This window comes from Melospiza melodia, chromosome 19, assembly GCF_035770615.1.
Source record: "Melospiza melodia melodia isolate bMelMel2 chromosome 19, bMelMel2.pri, whole genome shotgun sequence".
NCBI classification, from domain to species: Eukaryota; Metazoa; Chordata; class Aves; order Passeriformes; family Passerellidae; genus Melospiza; species Melospiza melodia.
In genome coordinates this window covers 2,502,254-2,520,471 of record NC_086212.1, presented here as the reverse complement: position 1 = coordinate 2,520,471, position 18,218 = coordinate 2,502,254, and positions in this window count along the sequence as shown.

The window sequence follows — 18,218 nt, the reverse complement described above, 5'->3', positions numbered from 1 at the left end:
GCGAGAGCACGGAGTCCGCGGGCTGTCCCCAGAACGTGCCCCATCCGCGGAACCTGCCCGTCCCCAGAACCTGCCCCTCCCCAGAACCTGTCCCCTGGCGCGGCCTCTGCCGCAGCGTCAGCCCCGTGCCCGAGCAGGCTCTGGCGGCCGCTGCACCCACCGCTACTGGTGCCAGCACAGGAGCCGGTGTATAAATATCTGCAGGGCTGGCTCAGAGCGTGGACCAGGTTCTGCTCCCTGGGACCCAGCGATGGGATAAGAGACCCAGCGACGGCAGAAGCTGAATGAAGTTCCACCTCAACATGAGGAAGATCTTTATCTGCAAGTGACCACTCACTGGAACAGATCTGTGGAGTCTCCTTCACTGGAGATATTCCAGGTCCGTGCTGTGGGATGGCTCTGTTTGACCCAGGATGTGGGACCAGAAGCCCCACTGTGGTCCCTTCCAGCCTCACCCATTCTTGGATTCTGTAAGATGAAGCCACAGCAGGTCCCAGGGCAGTGCCAGGAACAGCCCTGATTCCTGATTGCCAGGCCTCACCATATGGACACTGAGCAGGCAGCACTCTGTTTCACTTCCCAGAGAGGATCCCATGAGATGTTCAGTGTGAAGTGTTACCCTTGGGCACACAGACCCCTCACTGCAGCAGGGCCTAAAGCAATGGATACAACTGGTGAGATGCCAGGCAGAGCTGGGGCCAAGGTGTGAGCAGCTCTATCACCCTGGACCTTGGACTTGGCTGCAGGCAGTTCCCCTCCCCAGCCTGCAGCCCTCTGCCAGGTGCTGGGCAGGGCTGCCAGCCCCCAGGCACAGCCAATGCCTGCTGCACATGCAGGAGGCACAGCCCCGCTTCGGCCTTGCCTGTGGGTCACACGCACATCTGCTTCTGTTCTAACGTCTGAAATACGTTTTTCATAAGCCTCAGTCATGAACTGGGATGAACTTTCCAGCCACACTGTTACACATGTCTCCTTTAACTCATGAAATACATAAGAGTGAGGATTTCCTTATAATTACACAGAAATTCTCATTGAATTATTTTGAAAAGTTTGAAATAGATCTCAGTGCAGAGTTTATCCTGAGACCCCAGTTCCCACTTCACCCTGGAAGGGTAATTGTGAGGGTAATTACTTTTTCAGGTGAGCAGCAAATGATCTTCAGTGACTGTCCTACAGTGAACAAACCACAGAAATCCCAGTAGAACACCTGGACAGACAATCAGTACACGTGGAAATGGCAGGGTTTCTGTAGAATACTCAGAGTTCTGCAGGTGCACTGGCACACCTGATAGCATACAAAGGAGTTCTGTAAATCAAAAGGTTGATTTACAGAAATGTAAGCCTGAAGTACAGGCTTCATTCCTTTCATTTTATCCCTCAGCATCCAAGTGCGCTTAGTTCCTCTCTAAGGATAACACAAAATTCCCCCCTGGTGCCCATGAAGCTGCAGCCCCTCCCGGGCTCATCCACGCCCCAGCTCTGGGTTGTGACCATGGGAAGCACCTGGAGCTGTTGGAGGGAGTGCAGAGGAGGCCCCAGAGATGCTGGAGCCCCTCTGCTCTGAGGAAAGGCTGAGAGAGTTGGGGTTGCTCAGCCAGGAGGAGAGAAGGCCCTGGGGAGGCCTCACTGCGGCCAAGCAGGACTTGGGGGGCCCTGGGGAAGGATGGGGACAGAGTGTTCAGCAGGGCCTGTGGTCAGAGGAGAAGAAAGCATGGATGGAAACTGGAGGAGCTCAATTTAGCTTTGATCTGAGGAAGATGTTTTTCTCCCACGAGGGTGATGAGGCCCTGGAACAGGCTGTGCAGAGAGGCTGTGAAGCCCCATCCATAGGAACATTCAAGGCATACTGGAAGGGGCCCTAAGCAACCTGGACTGGTGGGAAGTTGATCAAGTTGGAGCAAGATGATCTTCAGAGACCCACCCAAGGCAAACCATTCAGGGATTCAACCATTTTACAACAAAAAGCACCCAATCTGAAGGGGCCCCGGAACTTCTGTCACATCACATATTCATTGTGTCATAGCCAGTGTTCCAGGTGGAACTTCCAGCATCTCTTCATGAGCACAATGCAACCATTGCCCTTGTAGCCAGCAGAGCCTTCAGTCTGCTTGGAGACCACCCTGCACTCTGGTTGCATCGGACTGTTCTCAGCTGCTCCTTGCTCTTGGCATCAGTCCTGAACTTTTCATGCTGCCTGGATCTCAGCACCAATCCCAGCAAGATGTGCACTCCTCTCCCAGTGAAAGTACACTGCCATTCCAGGGAGGGGGGCACCCCCTGACTGCCCAGGCAGGCAGAAGCCCTGCATAGACATACAGGAATAACAGAGATGATGAACACAGTCCATTCTGTATTTAGATATCTAAATTGTTAACTTCTGTAAATATGTTTATTAGATTCCAGGTGTTCTATAGGTCCCCTATACTGTAAATACATTTCTAAGGTTGTTATTTTTATAGATGTCCTTTGGTCTGTAAATACGTTTGCTATGTTTTAAACAGATCTTCTGCACTGTAAATATTTTTTATAGATTGCTGTTGTTATAAGAATTCTTATGTTGTACATGTTCCATAGTTTATTGTTTCTGCTCTTCTGTAAATACATTGTCCTTGTTTCTCACAGCCCAGCTCTCTTTGCATATTCTTTGGGCACAAGCAGCGTTTGCAGAGTTTTGGTTTCCACTTTCTCTGGGTTCCTGGGGTTGGAGGTCCCTGGGGGTGCTGGCATGGCCACCCCGGAGCTGGGGGTCCCTGTGCACACGGGGTCCCACTGATGCCACTCTTGGAACTGGGCACTGTTCGTGTTCCTGGGCTACTGCAGACCGGTGTCCCCAAGAGCAAAGCTGTCACCAGCAGAGAGGGGGCTCTGACAGTAGCAGCCCTTGCAGGGATGCCACCAAATCAGGCAGGAAACATTTGGCCACGGGGACTTCTGGGCTGAGCCAGCATCAGGCCACAGGGATACAAAATCCACGTTCATGCTCTAAAGGTCATCACAGCCATGAGAAGTGCTGGAGCCAGGATCTGGGGAGCAGCTTTTGCAGCTGCAAAATGCTAAAGGATTCGAGGAGCCCCCGCACAGCACACTTGTTCCTTGCTGACCCGGAACTTTCCCGAGGCCTTACTCCTGCAGGTGACCTCGTGGCCAGCCCACAGCACTTGGTGACCTCTGGCCTTGCCGAGGCTTCTCTTCTGCAGGTGCCCTTGAGGGCAGACCATGGCATTCGCTGTGCACGGTCCTTGACGAGGAGTCTCCTGTCCTTGTGGCTGGAGCCCTCGAGACCAGAGTGCAGGACTTGCTCTCCTGTAGCCTTGCCAAGACTCCACTCTTGCAGGTGCCTTCAAGGCACGGCTCCAGCACTTGCTGACTCCAAGCTTTTCCCAGCCATCTTCCCTGCAAGTAGCCATGAATCCAGGCAGTGACATAGAGCAGAGACCTGTGAGCGTGCCCAAGCTGGCCTGGGCGAAGGAGGAGCAAGAAGGCCCTGGAACTGCTCCAGCACAGCAGCCTGAAGAGGTGGAGCAGTTCCAGCTACCGCAGAAGGGTGAGTGCCAGAGCTGGGCCACAGGGCTGGTGCCTGAAGCCAGCTTGGCCCCATCCCACCCCATCCCATCCCATGCCCTGGGGTCATGCCCATGGACAGGACAGAGCAGGGGCCGGGGCAGACACCCCACAGCCGTGCTCCATGCCCTGGGCCGTGGCGGGGCTGTCCCTGCCTGGGCAGCGCAGGGCTGGCCTCGTGTTCTCCGGCCTCTCCCGCAGCCCCTCAGCTCGGGCTGCGCTCGCTCTTTGCCAGGTGCAGCCGTGCAGCGCACACAAGAGCAGCAACACACCCGTGGCCTCTTCCGCAGGACAGCGCAGGTACCTGCAGCCATCCCCGGCCGGGCTGGGCCTGTTGTCACTGCTCAGCCCAGCACCGTGCTCGCAGCACTCCATGCAACATCCCTGGCTTCTTGCCCTTCTGCTACAGATGGTTGGGAAATTCATCAAGAGGATTCGGGAGGAAGAGACCAGCGGCATGGGCAGCGTGCTCAGATCATACTCTCCCATCTTCAAAACCAAGACCAGTGCTGCCCTGCTGGATATGCTTGTGGAGGAGGGGCCTTCCACTCCAAAGCAAGTAAGCAGCCTGTGGCCTGGCTTCCATCCTCCCAGCAATTGCTTGGCCTCCCAAGCCACACCTGATGCTCACTGGAAGCCTTGAGGCCATGGCAGTGTGGTGGCAATGGAAGTACTTTTCTGGGGCAGCTGGGCACATGACTCCCTCTGGCAGTTTTCCAAGCCTCCCCTGCCTTCTCCAGGTGCCCGCCATGGTCAGGTACATCCACCAGTGGCTCGCGGCCAACGAGTTTCCTGAGTACAACCTGTACAGGCCCCTTCTGGATCTGACAGAGGCACAGCCCGCTGATGTGGTGATGGCTCTCCTGCGTGTGGCCCCAGCATGTGACAGGTACGGGGCCCACGTGCCCACAAGGCTCAGGCCTCAGCAGCCCATCAGCCTGTACAGCCTGTCCCAGGTGTCTGACACACAGAGAATTCCAGGGCCCTCTGGCTCCTCCCTTTGCCCACCCTGGCATGTCAGCCCCCAGCGTGCTGCCATGCTCCCTCCCTGCTCCTCAGGGGCCGGTCCCCACAGGGCTGGGCTGCCTGTGTGCTGAGGGACAGGGGGCAGAGGCAGGGCTGGCAGCCAGCTCAGCTCCCCGCTGCGGCCCAGGCCACAGTGCTGTGTCCCAGAGCCCCCTGAGACAGAGCTCTGACCCCACAGAGCTGCTACCACCATGTGGAAGACCATTGTTGCATCCCAAGATATAGAAGGGGATGCCCTGAAGAAACACCCCTTTAAGTTAGGGTGACCCAAGAAGATGTTCTCCCACACTTTTATGTCAATGAGCAAAGTTATATCATCCCTTTTCCTCTCCCCAGTTCTAGAAGGTTTCTTGCTCCTGCTTTCCCTACTGGTCCCTGGTTCTTACGATTCCTCCCCTGGATAACAACTGCTTGTTGCCCTTTAGTCCTGCCTTTGTACCACCCATATCTCTTTTACCCATTGGTCCCCAGAGCTGATGTTCTGCCTCCCTTGTCTTGTACATAACTCTGGGCATTCCTTTGTTCTTGGTTCTTTGTCCCTGGTTTCCTTTGTGTGTGTTAATAAATGCCACTGGAATACCATATGTAGAACCCCTCCTGCTCATATTTCTCCATCAAGCATTAAGTAGCATCGTGTGACATGAGCATCTGGTGCACGCTGAGCCATCCCTTCCTGAGAGAGACACTCTTGAGTAGGTGATGGTTTCAGCAGCTCCCGCCACGCCACTGCAGCTCACACCCAAACAGGGGCCTTTTTAAAATTGCCCTGAGAGTATCTCCAGTGGACTTTTGTCCCTGGACACAAATCACCTCGGAGCTCCAGCTCCCAGAAGGGATTACCTTGATTTTACAAGGTATTCTCCAAAGAGTGAGCCAGCAACCCTCAAGGGTGCAGTTTGTGGATTCGCTACAGAGGACTGGCCAGAGACAACAGACCCCCATGAGACCTTTTCTTTTGACTTGTTGGTTTGGTGAGTGTTAAAGGGGGAGGGTGCCTCCACAAGTAATTTTCAGTTTCTCATTTTCCTTTGTTTTGTGGGTGGAAAATTTTCATTTTACCACAATGAGAACTAAATTATCCATTGGGGAGCGGGAGGTTGATGCCCAAGTTAAGGGGACCCGTGTAGCAGGAGATGTTAAGTTTTCTAAGGGGGATTTAAAGTCTTTAATTCACTTTTTATTTAAATACTTTCCAGGGCTTACCCGGGAAGATGTTATTTCAATTAAGTTTTGGGACAAGGTGGGGAAACATGTATACATTGAACAGGTTAAAGGGTATTTTTAGGCGGGGAAATATAATCCTTTGTTTAATTCAATTTATAAGTTGATCAAGGGAAAAGGGGAAAGTGTGTGACCCAGTTTACCCCAGCTGTCAACTTCTTCCTTCCCTAATCCTATTCCCTCTTCCCCTGAAAATCAGTCGGGAGGTGGAACCTGCCCTGCAGCACAGCCACCTGCCTTGTGCTACCGCCTACCCCTCTCCGTCCCTTTCCCAAGTTGGCACCGGCCATACCAGCTTGAGCCCGAACCTTGCTCCCTGTCCACCTGCACCCCCTTATCCCAGTTTTTCTCCCTTTTCTATGTTCTATGGGCCAAAATGGTGCCAACCTTATGAGAGGTCCCGGTCAGCTGGAAGGCTCATGTCCACGTCAATGCTTTCTCATCCTCTTTGGAGGAGGAGGACAGTGACAATGACTCCCTAGGCTCAACCACCCGGCCTGAGAGAGGTTGGGCACAAGTCAGGAGAGAGGCTGTCAGGGGTGGTAACCTGGAGATGGCTGAGAAGCTATATAACTGACTCCAGTCTTTCTCCAGAGAGGAAGGAAACCCAAATGGGAGCTATATTCTGAACTGAACAGCAAAACAGCCAAAGTAGTCACCTACTTTAAAAATACTCTTGAAGTGACTCTTTTGGGCCATATCCTCACCCCACATAGTATCAAAGATGTCATGTCCACCATGGAACTCCTGTTATGGGAGTCTCTGTGGAGGATTGTTGAAGCCTTTACTATCCAAACATAAGGCTGAGGATGAGAAAGTCCCATTGATGTTGGAGGAATTATGCGGAAAAGATGATTTTGATAAGCCCAAAGACCAGGCCAGGGATCTTCCTATACTTGTTCTGGAGGACATTAAAGCTGCTGTTTGCACTGCACTGCTCCAAACACCTGATGGCTTCCTATCCCAACAAAACTTTTTCGCCAAGGTACTTGACGAAACTTTTATTAAGTTTATCAACAGGCTCAAGGATGCGTTGGAGAAGCAGATCAACAACCCAGGGTGGAGTTGCTCAGAAAGTTGGCAGTGTTGAATGCCAAAACCAAGTGTAAGAAGGTTATTGTCACTATAGGACATGAAACAATACAAGCGCACACCACTGCTCTCAAAGTGAAGAAAACGGGAAAGTTTTTTTCTGACTCAAACATTTACAGTTTTCCAAAAGTGGCAGTGGATTGGACCAACAGTCCATCAAATTTTTCCTTCTCCATAAAGAACGCAGAACAGCAAGTTATTTACAGAAAGTATGTGAGAAAGTTTGCTACAAGAATGTAAACATCAGAAGGCTTAGAAAATCTTAAAAAATCAGGGTGACAGGTTATTAGAGCACTCCCCCTGGAACCTGAGCCCACCATCTCACAGATGGTGGAGGCCTGTACAAAGCTCAGCTGCATCGAGCACACAGTTGCCCTGGCCGTGAGTAGGGATATGTGGAAGCCATGGCCACCCAAAACAACATCATATGTTTCAACTGTGGCCAAGTGGGGCACGTGCAGGCACAGTGTCCATTCCCCTTCCCTGGGCCAAACAGAGTATGTCATCAATGCTACCAGCATCTGTCAGGAAATGGCCTGCAGAGCAAGACACAACCCCGTACAATGACAGGAAATGGCAGGTTGTTCCTCCCCAGTCTCCCTACCATCCAGGAGCACCAACATCTGGCAGGCACATTTCAGAGGACTGCGATTTCCAGAGCCTGCTCTGGTTCTTCTGACAGACCAACCAACTAAATCCCGATGGGTGCTGTCCAGTACACTTTCCATTCAATTTGATGATGATGCCATCACCTATTGGAATAGGGCTCCCAATATTACCAGTTAGATTGTGCCTGGGCCAGTCTGACCCTCGCTGCTAGGGCCAAAGGCAGCAACTGCGGTGTATCATCCCAGAGATACCTTGGCTTGCTGGAGGTTGCAGCTGGGCACTGAACAAGTCCAGGCTTGTTAGGAACCCCGTTTACCTCAGAAGGAATAGCTTCAAGCGATGGTGAAGAGAAAAAGGAGAGGATTCTGCTGGAGGGTTTAACGTCCAGAGGTTTATTCCATGGTTACAGAGGTCTGAACGTGAGCAACTGCTCCAACAGAATCCGGCCGCATGGTCTGATCACCTTTTTAAGCTCAGGAACAGGGGGAGGGGAGGTACAGCTGAGCCACCAACCAGGTGAGAGGGGCAGGGTCTCAGGGGAAGATGACACCCAGATAGGCCCATGATCTGTGGGCATAGGGGCATCCTTTGAACTTGACCAACCACACGACGCCTTGCTGGAATGTTTAGCCTGATTGACAGGACTCACTCAGCATGGGGGCAAGGGGGAAGGGAGAGAGGTATAGGCACACCTGGGGAAGTGACCTGGAAGGCCAAAATGAGACATTACAGCACACCACAACATCTCCCCCTAGTTTTGTTTAAAAAGAAGAGGACTGTGTTTGTGGTGCAGAATGATTGCCAAACCATGGTTGGTAAATCAGTTCTTCCTCTACAGGAGGGTCAGTGTTTTCCACTGAGGCTTCCAGGTCATCCATTGGAGCACTGAGGGCTTCTAAATGGTAGACTTCAGGAGGGGGAGATGAGCTTGAAATTAACTTGAGCACCATGCGTTTGATTAGTCCAAAAACAATGCTAAAAACTACAATAACTAAAATAAACAGCACTAAAAACACAGTTTTCAGAATAGATCCCAACCAGCTCGAGAGTCCCCAGCCTTTGAACAGTCCATTCAGCCAGTTGTCAGTTTCTCTGTTGATGTCCGAGAGCCTTTGTCAAGAAAGTCCATATGTGATTTGGGCGGAGGCACTATGCAGGAGATCACAGGTGGGATGATCACGAGTAGGACGAGAAGCAGGCTCGGTCTCATGGCGTCTCAAGGCTACACACGAACAGTGGGATCTAAACTGGTACAAAAACTTGAAACAAACATATATTATAAACTATTCCAGATAGGAGGCTTAAATGGAATTTCCTCCAGAGAACACGTGTGGCGTTTTCTTCTCCAGGCAGCATGAGCAACCTGGGGCGCTTCTGTAGATTTCTCTGAGACCTTGGGAACATAGGGCTTTACCAATTTGGAAGGAACCCACCTTAAACCAGAGGGGGTGGACACACAGGCGTATCCACGTCCCCAAGTAACCAATTTGTAGGGTCCCACCATTTTCCAAGTCTCAGGGTCCTTTACTAAAACTGGAGGTTTTTCTTTCATTAACCTATGACTGCTCCCCCCAAAGTGGCGTAGGATGGGTGAGTTCAGGCTGTCAAAAGAACAATTCAGAAAATTGATTGTGAATAGCGCCCTGGATAACCGGATGTGGGGAGGTTCTACCTTCAGAACCTGTTGTTGCTGGTCCAGGACCCTTTTAATATCACGGTGAGTTCTTTCTACAATGGCTTGACCTGTAGGGGAGTAGGGGATGCCAGTTTTGTGCTCTACTCCCCATTGCTGCAGGAAGCTCTCGAATTCCTTGGATTTTTAAGCAGGCCCATTATCAGTTTTCAGCTCCTTGGCGATGCCCATGAAAGAAAAAGCCTGTAAGAGGTGCTTAATAGCATCAATAGATGATTCTCCTGTGTGGGCAGAAGCATAGACCGCTCCAGAAAAGGTATCTACACTAACATGAACATATTTCTGCCATCCAAAAGACTGTATGTGTGTTACATCTGTTTGCCACAGTTCACAACTGTTCAGTCCCCTTGGGTTTGCTCCCGTACTCACTGTAGGGAGTGCATGTTGTTGGCAATGTGACCACAATCGCTTTGGCCTGTTCTCAAGTGATGTTAAACTGACGAACCAGGCCAGGTGCATTTTGGTGGAAAAGCTGGTGGCTGATTTTTTCCTGTTCAAAAACATTTGGGAGAGTGGCCATCACTGCAGGTGCAGCAAGTGCATCTGCCCTTCTGTTGCCTTCAGCGATAAACCCTGGCAAGTCAGTGTGTGACCTGACATGCATCACATAAAATGGTTGCTCTCGGTGAGTGACTAACTTTACCAGTTTTGAGAGCAATTCAAAAAGTGTGATGTTAGACACATCTTGCAGTATTGCTTGATCTGCCCTGGATACTACTCCTGCCACGTATGCAGAGTCTGTAATCAGATTAAATGGTTCTGAGAACCTTTCAAAGGCCCTAACAACTGCAGCCAATTCAGCAACCTGAGGTGAACCTTCCACCTCAGCAATGTCTGTCTCCGACTGCTGGGTTTGAGGATCCTTCCAAGTCATAACGGACTTGTGGGACCTCCCGGATGCATCTGTGAAGACAGTTAGAGCCCTTTTTAAAGGTCTCCTACTTAGAGCACTTCTCAGTTTTAAGGTAAATTGAACATCTTGTTCGAACAATTTGTGAGCGGGCCGCGTTACCGAAATTTGTCCTGAGTAGGAATCCAGAGCAAACTGCAACGCTTCATTTTCTTGAAACAATTGTTCCAGTATTTTCATAGTATTTTGACCTGATTTTAACTCAACTGGAATGTGAATGCACTTAAAATCACATCCTGCTAACTCCCTGATCCGGGTCCTTGCTTTTCGGATCAGTTCTGCTACCAGCTCCTGAGGCTTTGTCAGTCTCTTGGACCTTTTGTGACTGAGGAAAACCCATTCTATGATCAAGAGAGAGTCCCTCTGGTCCCAGTCCTTTTTTGGTGTGTTCTTTGCCTTAGGTGTTTGTTTTTCCTCCCACTGGAAAATAATTCCATGGAGGTGTGGCAACTTACCTAGGATGATAAATTTGAATGGCAGGTCAGGCCGACATTGGTTGGCCTGTCTTGTGGACATTGCAATCTGAACCTTTTCTAGAGCTTTCCGTGCCTCTGGGGTAATAGACCTAGGAGCACCTGGGTCCTCTCCCCCTTTCAATAAATTGAAGAGAGGGGCAAGGTCTTCATTAGTCAGACCAAGCCATGGTCTTACCCAATTCAAAGACCCACTCAACTTGTGGACATCCGCAAGGGTCTTGATCCTTGGATTGATTTCTAGTTTTTGAGGAACAATGGTCCTATTTCCAATTTCTGAGCCCAAATACTTCCAAGGTGGCATCTTTTGAATTTTCTTTTCCTGGAGCTCGAACCCTGCAACAATCAACGCATTGATCGTTAGGTCAAGCGCATGTGTGAGTAAATCATCATTGGGAGCACACACAAGGATATCATCCATATAATGATAGATGATGGCCTTCTCCGCGGCTGCACGTACTGGGGAAAGCAGAGAAGAGACATACCACTGGCAGACAGCTGGAGATACCTTTAATCCCTGAGGAAGAACGGTCCAATGGTACCTTTTCATAGGTGATTCCATATTAATGGAAGGGACGGAGAATGCAAAATGCGGTGCATCGTCAGGGTGCAAGGGGATTTGCAAAAAACAATCTTTAATATCAATAACAGCCAATTTCCAGTCTTGGGGAAGCATTGTTGGGGATGGCATACCAGGTTGGGGAGAACCCATATCTTCAATTACATTATTAATTTGTCGGAGGTCGCAGAGGAGCCGCCATCTCTTTTTGTCAGCTTTTTGGATGACAAACACTGGACAGTTCCATGGGGACATGGTCTCCACAATGTGGCCCTTTTTTAGTTGCTCTTCCACTAGTTCCTCAAGCACCTTTATTTTTTGTTTACTGAGCGGCCACTGTTTTACATCAACTGGTTTGTCTGTTTTCCACTTCAGTTTTTGGGTGGGGCGCTGTTGTTCAATGACTGTACAAATATGCTGTGGAGAGTCTGGAATAGCAATTGGGCCATCAAATCTCTCCCTAACAAAGGTTCCGAATAATCCAACACAAATGGACGGATATTTGCCAATTGTCCGTTTGGTCCCTCAAATTGAATAATGCTTTTGGATTGTCTTGCCAATTGCAGACCTCCTACGCCTTGAAGGTGACCGGCAACATTTTGCAAAGGCCAATGTGCTGGCCAGTCTTGTACTGGAATCACTGTGCAGTCTGCACCCGTGTCTACAAGCATCTCAATGCGTTTAGACTCCCCACCCCCAGTGACATTACACCATAATTTGGGTTTGTCTTTCCCAATAACTTGTACTCGGGCGACTGTGGGCCCTTGTTTTTTGATATTTTCAGGTAAAGATGGCACAGGGATAGCTTGTGCAACAATTTGTCCCTTGGGAAGAAACAGGGGTGGGTGGATACAATGCAGGCCGAGAACGAATTGCTCAGGATCTGATGTTGTCATTCCTGGAGCAATTCTGATCTCTTGTGGTGTGTGTTTGCTGTCCCCAGTGACAATGTACTTACAACGAATTCGGTTCCAAGTACCCTTCTGTTTAGGATTTACAGAGACAAAATGCAAGTCAGTGTCCTTCAGGTGGAGTGACTCTGTCAGCTGCAACCTGTAAGGCTCATTGACAGAAGACGTGGTTAACACAGGATCACCTAAATCATACACAGTCTGTGAAGCACCTGCTTCACTTACACAAACATTAATATTATCGCGTGCTTAATTTGTTTTGCTACTCTTATTCTCTTGGCCTGCTCTTTTTGTGTCTGCACGCCTGGCAGGCCGGTGCTCCCTTTTCAGTTTTTTTGTAGTTGTTGACCCCCAGGGAGGGCTTGTAGTTCTCCCCTGCCATTTCTAAATTCATCAAATTCCCTTTTCAGGGGGCACTGGTTACTCCAGTGCCCTAGGTTGTTACAAAGCAGACATGGTTTTGTGGGCTCAGCCATTGCTGGTCTCCGCTGCTACCCAGGGTACTGATGTGCTGAGGGGAAAGGCGCAGGGCTGGCAACGGCGACACGCTGAGGTGGTCTTGGCAGCAGCCTTTGTCTGGTGTCTTCAGCCACACTCATCAGAGGCACTTTCCTGTTACAGACTAGAAGCATATCTTTTAGGGTTGGAGACGGTTCGATAGGAAGGCTCAGGATTGCCGCTTGACACTGTTCATTTGCATTTGTAAATGCCATTTCCTCTAAAATTGCTTCTCTAGCATACTCCTTTTTAACTTGTATTTCAATAGCTCTAGTTAACCTTTCTACAAATTTCAAAAAAGGCTGTGATGGTAGCTGTTTAATTTTACTATAGGGCTCAAAGGCCCCTCAGGTTGTAGGGAAAAGAATGCTTTTTCAGCTGCTTCTTTTACTTTTTCGAGTGTTTCTGCAGGAATTGCAGTAGCTTGGATTGAGGGAGAAGACCATTGGCCCTCACCACAGAGGTGCTCAATGGTGATAGGGTTGCCACTGTTGTCTTTGGCTGTGTTTGGATCAGCATGCAAGCCTGGGAGAGCATCTTTTAGCATTTGTTTCCATGCTATTTCCCATAATTTGAATTCCGTGGAGGTCATGAGACAGGAAAAAAGCTGTTTTAAATCATGTGGAATCACCACAGTCCTACTCAGTTCAGAATTTAAAAGGCCACGGAAATATGGACTGTGTGGACCATATTCTTTATGAAATTTACAGATCTCTTTAATCAATTGTCGTCCAAAAGAACTCCAATTAGCAGTTGGAGCTGCTCGCCCCTCAGCAGCAGGCTGAAAGGTAACAGGAGCCAGTGACAACACGGGACTATGCATTGAATCTGCTGTTCCCTGCTCTGTATCCCTTGAATTGGAAGCATTGGGATCACAGCTACAGGTTTGGGGGATGGCAGTGGGTGTGTCCCCACCGTGGGAACCTGGGGAGGGGGCGGGGACGCAACGGGTACAGGGGGTGGGGACAGGGGGCTGGCAAGGGGCGGGGAAACCGTGGGAACAGGGGGCAGGGTCAAGGGGCTGGCAGGAGGCGGGGACATCTGGTGACATCACGTCAGCAGACACCCCCTGGGAGGAGTAGAGGGTTGGAGCTGAGGGTACTGCAGGAAAGGGAGGGGGAGGGGGGAAGGTGTCATGAGGAACAGGAGGAGAGGGGGATGGGGCTGGAGTTTCGGGATGCTTAAGAGGATTTTGGGAAGAAGAAGAGCAGGTTTGGGAAGATGCCATGTGGCATCCACCATCTTGTGGACCCCCTAGGGACTGGGGGCCATTTTGGGCATCACTGCTCTCTGGAAAGCTGACACGTGCTGTAGGTTTCTGAGGAGGGGACACAGGGGATTGGGGAAGGTTCCACGCAGCCTGGCCAGGGCCTTGTGACAGGGCAACTCAGGCATTTTAGCAGACTCTGGGAGTCGACTTCCCAATGAGTGTGCTCTCTTTAAAATACCAAGTTTTGGGGAAAGAGGTTTAGGGGTTTTAGAGTTAGGAGAGGGAGAAACAGGGAGAGCAGAGGTACATGAGTTTACATTTGGCTTTTTCTCCATTTCTTTTTGTTTGAGCAATGCTGTTCGAATTTGTAAACTCCAAAACACAAATTTAGCTGAGGGTGCATTGCCAGATTGTCCTAAGGTTATCAATTAATTCCCAACTTTATCCCAGAATTGAATATTGTGGATTTCTTCAGGGGAGATTTGTGGGAAGTGGAGGAAAAGCCATCTTATAAACTGTTTCAATTTTCCCTTTGAGAACTTCACATTACCACTGTCTAAAATGCTAACAATATTATAAAACACTCCTTTTTGTACAATGCTGAGTTTCAAACCCATGTTAGATGTAAAAAGCAAAGTACTAGATCCCGCCTGACCAAAAACAAAGCTAAAATCAGCTACCGATTTAAAAAAAAAACACAGATAGGAAAGCGATAACGAGCTGACAAAAGCTTCACAATGCAGCTGTATATACTGCTTTTAAAATTCCCAGGCGGCAGCAGCAGGGCACGCCCTGCCGAGCTGAGGCAGAAACAAAGCCTCCCCCGCCATGGAATGCAGCCCCCCCGCGGAGCAGAGAGAGCAGCCACGCCACGTGGCAAGCCGAAACCGGGGCCCCCCGCGCCGCGTGTGCAGAGAACCCCCCTCCCCCACACAGAGAGAGAGAGAGAGTCCCCCGCGGCAAGAAAGCCGAGAGCCCCCCGTCCCCCGCACAGAGAGAGAGAAAGACCTCCCGACCATGTGGAGAGAGCCGAGCACGCTGCGCTGCAGAGCCGGGGGGAAGGGCAGAGAGCTCTCCCACTCCGGCGTGAATTCCAAAAGAGAGTAACACACGCGGCAGAAAGCTAAAAGCTAGAACGCAATGAATTCCCGTCTGTGGGGCTGCGCAGCCAAAAATGCAAAGGCAAAAAGGAACAGAACTTACGGCAGAGTCTGTTTTTGAGCTCCTGCTCTACCGAGAGCAGAGATACTCACCTGAAATGGAAGCTGTAGCTGGCTGGGTACAGGCAGGTCTCTTCACCGGAACAGGACCTCTCTGTGGGCGAGAGAGGCTACCCTGTCCTCCCTCTGGAAAATCTGCTCACCAGAAAGGAGCTGGGCTTTCCAGAGGCGCCGAACAGTCCACGAAACTTCTTCTGGGGATATTCCCAAAGTCTCTAGCTGAGGGCAATGCAAGCAAAGCCCTTTTCAGCTGGATGCACGGCTGCCAGAAGCTTTTCCGAGGTACTGCGAGTCCGTCTCAGGCTGCAGAGTCGCTTTGCCCACCCAGGGACGCCAAATATTGGAAAAAGGCTCCCAATATTACCAGTTAGTTTGTGCCTGGGCCAGTCTGACCCTCGCTGCTAGGGCCAAAGGCAGCAACTGCGGTGTATCACCCCAGAGATACCTTGGCTTGCTGGAGGTTGCAGCTGGGCACTGAACAAGTCCAGGCTTGTTAGGAACCCCGTTTACCTCAGGAGGAATAGCTTCAAGCGATGGTGAAGAGAAAAAGGAGAGGATTCTGCTGGAGGGTTTAACGTCCAGAGGTTTATTCCATGGTTACAGAGGTCTGAACGTGAGCAACTGTTCCAACAGAATCCGGCCACATGGTCTGATCACCTTTTTAAGCTCAGGGACAGGGGGAGGGGAGGTACAGCTGAGCCACCAACCAGGTGAGAGGGGCAGGGTCTCAGGGGAAGATGACACCCAGATAGGCCCATGATCTGTGGGCATAGGGGCATCCTTTGAACTTGACCAACCACACGATACCTTGCTGGAATGTTAAGCCTGATTGACAGGACTCACTCAGCATGGGGGCAAGGGGGAAGGGAGAGAGGTATAGGCACACCTGGGGAAGTGACCTGGAAGGCCAAAATGGGACATTGCAGCACACCACAACAATCACCTATATTCCAGCAGGACACTTTGGACCCAGGGAAGGTAAATGTTTTATTAGTTGGAGATGTCAAACATACTCCAAATTCCATCCAGGTAATCCCCAAGGTTGTTTTAGTTGACCCAGAACAGAACACCATCTCTGTTACATGTACCTACTCTCTGTTCCTTTTAAGTAAAGGAACCCCATTTGCACAAATGTATGTCTTAAATGGACAGGACTTTATGGATGTGGACGATTACGACATTTACCTGACACAGGTGCTGGGGAAGGACAAACCAAAAATCAAATGCCACATGAATTTAAAAAAACGAATTAGTACCTCTTTCAGGTATGGCAGACATGGGAGCAGATGTCATCCTCATTTCTTGCTCTGATGGCCCAGCGACTGGGAGCCGGCGTCCCCTTGTGGCACAGTCTCCAGGATCAGAGGAGCTGTCACCTCTCAGAGGAGAAAACACCTTATTACCATTGAGGAACCTGAGGGACCGGTGGCAACCTAGCAGTAAGGCCATTTGTGGTACAAGGCCACATGACAGGGATCTACTGTTCCAATGCGGAGCTAGACTAGAAATCCCACAACCATCTTAGGATTTCTAGTTGGGGCCACTATAGAGCACGCCACTCCACTACTCACCTGGAAAACTGACAAACCGGTGTGGGTGGATCCGTGGCCCCTTCCTGAACAAAAATTAAAGGCACTCAAGTCCCTCATTGAGGAACAGTTATCCAAGGGCCACACAAAACCTTCTACAAGCCCTTGGAACACCCCTGTCTTTGTAATTAAAAAATGAGGCAAAGACAGGTAGAGGCTCCTACAGCACCTCCGTAAGATCAGTGAGGTCCTGGAAGACATGGGTCCCCTGCAACCTGGCCTTCCCTTGCCCTCCATACTCCCCAGAGATTGGCAGCTCACAGTCACTGACATCAAGAACTGCTTTTTTACCATTCCACTCCTTCCCAGACATGCTCCCAGATTTGCCTTTTCTGTACTGAAGCCCCAAAACAGATAGCCTTCAAGAAATAATGAGTTAAAACATAGAATGTGAGGCATTTGAAGAAAGCATAGCATTAGGAAACACATAAAGCAATAAATCGGCTAAAGCATGAAACACAATGACAGGAAAGAGAGATAGGGATAGGGAAACTGATGGGCTGAGCATGTTCAGAGCCAACAATGTCAAACTGACCCTAAGAACTTTGCCAAGCCATAGGGACCAAGCCAAGTACACCGGGAATTGACCAAATTAGGAAAGAAGTTCAAAAGTTTAAGGAGGAAGACTCATCAGGAGACCCCAGCCCATGATGAAGGCAACCGGAACGACCACCAAGATGATCCTCAAAAGAGGTGTCCCTGCCCACGCTCCGCCTACACCACGCCCCATATGAATATTCATGCAAAGATATGATTATGTATATGATCTGATGTAATCTTATATTCAAAAACTGTATAAAAGGCTTGCCTTTGTTACGGGAAACTTAGAAATCCATTTTGTGATTTCTCCGACGCGTTGTAATAAAATACCTCCTGCTTATTTGACTTAGGCTGAGTCTCTTAAGCAGTTACTCTCGCCTTTTGGGGCAAAATTCGGCATCAGTACCATCATTAAATATGCAGGCGCCCCTGAAGAGATACCAGTGGCAAGTCCTTCCACAGGACATGAAGAACTCACCTGCCCTGTGTCAGATGTACATTGCCTGGATTTTGTCACCAATCCAAAAGACATTTCCTGATGTGATTATTTTCCATTATAAAGATGATATTTTAATTTGCACCCAGACTGACACTTATTTGGAAACTGTATTACAAAACACCATAAGTACCATCTAGGAGGCAGAATCTGAGATTACAAGGGACAAAGTTCAGCGCACCTGCCCTTGGAACTACCCTGGTCTTTGCATTACCAAGCAGACCATCGTACCCCCGCAGCTCAACATCAAGGATGATCCCAGGACGCTGAGAGATCTACACCAACCTTGCGGTTCCATTAACTGGGTTAGTTTGCTGTTGGGGATCACAAAGGAAGACCTTGCCCCTTTCTTCAACCTCCTGCAAGGCAATAATGGTCTTGACTTGCCATGTACCATCACACCAGAAGCCAAGGTAGTAATCCAGGGAGTAGCTGAAGCTCTATCCACCTGGCAAGCCCAGCTTGCTGACCCTGCCCTTCCTTTTCAGTTTGCCATCTTGGGTAATTCACACAAATTTCATGGTCTTTTGTTTCAGTGGGACACCTCACTCAAGGACCAACTTTTGATTATTGAGTGGGTGTTCCTTACTCATCAGCCTACCAAAATAAT